At 41.1% G+C, this 4,005-nt stretch overlaps 1 pseudogene; it reads left to right on the top strand.

The window, feature by feature from the left end:
• The window catches only part of LOC101561309, an 11,182-nt pseudogene extending 7,434 nt beyond the window's left edge, over positions 1-3,748 (top strand).
• Positions 3,749-4,005: the final 257 nt, after the last annotated feature.

Here is a 4,005-nt window from a genome sequence, read left to right as displayed (position 1 = left end):
GCTTGCCTGGCAGGTGCAGGGTCCTGAGTTCAATCCCCAGTACCACCAAATAAATAAATAAATAAATAAATCTGGTGCTGGGGAAAAAAAGGTGGGGGCTCCAGGCCTGGGGAAAGGGAGAAATGCTAATTGCTAAAGGGTATTGGGTTTTTTCCAAGGGTGATGAAAGTATTCTCAAATTAGATTTCAGTGCTGATTATAAATATATTAGAAAATACTGAACTGTAGCCTTTAATTTTATTTTTATTTTTTTAACATTTATTTATTGTGTGTGTGTGTGTGGCCAGCTCAACCCACCAGGGGGCGCAGCTGGCTGGCATGTGGTGCTGGGGGATCAAACCATGGTCCCTGTGCTTTGCCAAGCTTGTTCCAAGTAGGTGCTTTAGACCACTGAGCCATCTCTCCAGCCCCTGAACTGTAGCCTTTAAAATGGTGAATTTATAGCTGAAATATCTCAGTTTTCAAAAAGGACTATTTTCTTGCCCTTTTATTTTTAGCTCTACTACCAAATAATATTCAGGGAAATCTCAGAAAAAAATACATTGTAAGGAAAGCTTCAAGTCATGATTAAAGATGCAATTTAAAAAAGTGCAAAAATGATTTGAATGGGCACTTGCTGTCAGAAACCTTCCCATCTTAAATCCTAGGTTTTCCACAGATCCTGCAATTATGCATATTCTGCAAATAAATGCAAGTGCCTTCCTAATGTTTACTGTTTACTATCAATTAACAAAGAATTCACATTAAAAAAGAAAGAATTCACATCAAGATTTACAAAATGATATAAAGCAAGATTTCTGTGACCTTCTCAATCTCTCACTTTACCAAGAAAAAAAATAGAAACATTTTTCAGCATTTAAATATAAATTCCTTTGTTCCATGCTTGAAACTCATACAAAAACTGAAGAATATCACTTATGCTCAGAAGCAAGAAACCACTGAGAAAAAACCGTAATTATAATGAAAGACACTTCAGTAAACATATCTTTAGCTTTTGTGTTGTTTTACTGGAGGATTTTCTGTAATGTAGGGTAAGGAGCTATATACTACCTACCATAGAGTAGCAGAGTATCAATTTGGGGGAAAATACTAACCAAAAAGTATCTGATAACTTCTTTTGTGCCAAGAATCATGTCTCAATTGTTTATATAAAATGATGGATCTATGGCTAGCCTCTTGTGTATATAATTATCTCAGCTAGATTTCTTTTTACCATAAGATATCAGTTACTTTCCTTCCTATCTTTTTTTTTCTAAAAGTACATGTAATGACACATGACTATATGATTTCCTATTTCTCAGTTGTATCTGTTTGTGTTTTAAGTTGTGGAAGGTGGTGGAATAGTAATGCCAAGCAGTGGGTACAAGTAACTGGGTCAACTTTGGTTGCATTTCCACGTCAGCACTGATCACCTGAGAGAAGAGCGCCTAGGGTCGTTGCCCAAGATGCCAAATGTCAAAATCTTCCACGGCGGCTCCCACAAGGATTTATCCCAGAAGATTGCTGACTGCTTGAGCCTGGAGCCGGGTAAGGTAGTGACTAAGACATTTAGCAACTAAGAGACGTGTGTGGAAATTGGCAAAATTTTACGCGGAGAAGATGTTTACATTCTTCAGAGTGGCTGTGGTAAAATCCATGACAATCTAATGGAGCTTCTGATGAAATGCCTGCACGATTGCTTCAGTGAGCCGAGTCACTGCTGTCATCCCATGCTTCCCTTATGCCCGGCAGGATAAGAAGGATAAGCGTCAAGCTCCAATCTCAGCCAAACTTGTTGCGAATATGCTGCCTGTAGCAGGTGCAGACCACATTATCATCGTGGATCTACATGCTTCTCAAGTTCAGGGCTTTTTTGATATCCCAGTGGACAATTCGTATGCAGAGCCAGCAGTCCTGAAGAGGATTAGGGAGATATCTCTGAATGGAGAATTGTACAGTTGTCTCACCTGATGCTGGTAGAGCAAAGAGAGTTACCTCCATCACAGATCCATTGAATGTGGACTTCACTTTGATTCACAAAGAGCAGAAGGCTAATGAAGTGGACCACGTGGTACTGGTGGGAGATGTAAAAGGATAGGGTGGCTGTCCTTATAGATGACATGGCTGACACTTGGGACACAGTGTGCCATGCAGCTGACAAACTTCTCTCTGCTGGTGCTACCAGAGTTTATGCTCTCTTGAATCTTTTCAGGCCCAGCCATTTCTTGCATCAACAATGTGCGCTTTAAAAAAAAAAAGGGGGGGGGGGCTGGCAAGATGGTTCAGTGCTCTAAAACACCCACTTGGAACAAGCTTGGCAAAGCACAGGGACCGCAGTTCAATCCCCCAGCACCACATGCCGGCCAGCCCCGCCCCCTGGTGGGCTGAGCTGGCCACACACACACACACACACACACACACACTAAATAAATAAATGTTTAAAAAAAAAAACAATGTGTGCTTTGAAGCAGTAGTAGTCACCAATACCATACCTCAGGAGGACAAGATGAGGCACTGCTCCAAGGTACAGGTGACTGACAGCTCCATGGTCCTAGCAGAAGCCATCAGGAGAACTCACAATAGGGAATCTGTTTCCTACCTGTTCAGTCTTGTCCCTTTATAACAGAATAACTTCTGAAGCTTTTTAAAAAATAAAATCAACCCACCCCCTGTTTTCCATTGGTATTCAGTGACAAATTTGGAAGACCCAGCTCGCACCAGTGTAGTGTTCCACATGCCACATTAGGTATATTAGATTTTATCCTAAATTGGGAAAAACCAGATTGAGACTGATGGCTGGGATTTCCTACCTACTTTGCATCCTCTTACCTTGATGATTCTGTGAGCCTTGCAGCTTTAACTAGAGCTGAGTGGCTGCAGTGTTTCAAACTTTTGAGGTTGTTGTTTAAAGCCATTTGAATGTGATTATGGAAGCTCAGACTTTCACATCAGTACTTTAGGGTTGTGCTTTGTTCAGAACAACTAGCTACAGAGCCAGCCCTTGTGTGACAGGTTCTCTAAGTTTTGTCCTAAATTACCAAAAGCCTTGGGCAGCCCCAGTTTAGTTTGAGTAGTGCAGGAGCCTGTAAGACAGGAGTAGCCAAGGCTCAGCCCCAGCAGCTACTGGGTGGGGTTAGGAAGGTGGGAAGGGGATAACACAGTACGGCACATGTTTCTTGGGAGGAAGAAGGCTGAGCCATCATTGCTTGCCTGTATGCGTGGATTCTCTTCCTACCATGCCTTTCTGTTTTGCTTTGCCTACAGCCTTTTCCACTTTTTCCTGGCCAGATATCCCCTTGTACCCAAATGACTTGCTTCCTGTTTTGTCACTGTTAACATTCACATTCATCAATTTTCTGTAGTTTAATTTTTCTTAGCCTGCTACCATCGTGGTAGTGGGTTTTAAGGTGGTATTATATAGTGGCTTGTAATTCATTTAAGTATTTCATTTTCACCTCCCCTTCTTGGATCCAATTGGCCTCCCATGATCTGAGATTTATGATAAAAAGACTGATGTTATTGTCTCTTGAGACGAAACTAATAAAATGTGTGTGCGTGTGACTTTGTAAAAAATAAATTGTGATGCTTGTATATAATTATGCACACATGAGGAACTGGAACATAGTATACAAAAGACCAGGGATGCCCATTCAGGGTGGAAATGGTACATTCCAAGAAACACACTTCAATCACATTCTTTCACAAAAGGATAATTTTTTGGAGTGACATGTTTTCAAAGGATTGTGTGTAGTAATTGGGTAGCCTTTATGTTTACATGGGATAAATGCTGATAAGTCACACTAGGAAGTTAATATAGTTTCTAGAGTCTGAAAAGTTTTGCTTCTGGTTACTTGCCATGTGGCAAAACAGTCATCACCGAAGAACTTTCTTCATAAATTGTATATATTTTTTGAAGGCTAAGATTGTGTGTTAGGGGCTGGTGAGATGGCTCAGTGGTCTAAAGCACCTACTTAGAACAAGCTTAGCAAAGCCCAGGGACCGCGGTTCAATCCCCCAGCACCACAT

The sequence above is a fragment of the Octodon degus genome, unplaced genomic scaffold, assembly GCF_000260255.1.
Source record: "Octodon degus isolate 3935 unplaced genomic scaffold, OctDeg1.0 scaffold00109, whole genome shotgun sequence".
Taxonomy (NCBI): Eukaryota; Metazoa; Chordata; class Mammalia; order Rodentia; family Octodontidae; genus Octodon; species Octodon degus.
Note: the sequence above shows the minus strand (reverse complement) of the source record. Positions and strands in the feature narration are given on the sequence as shown.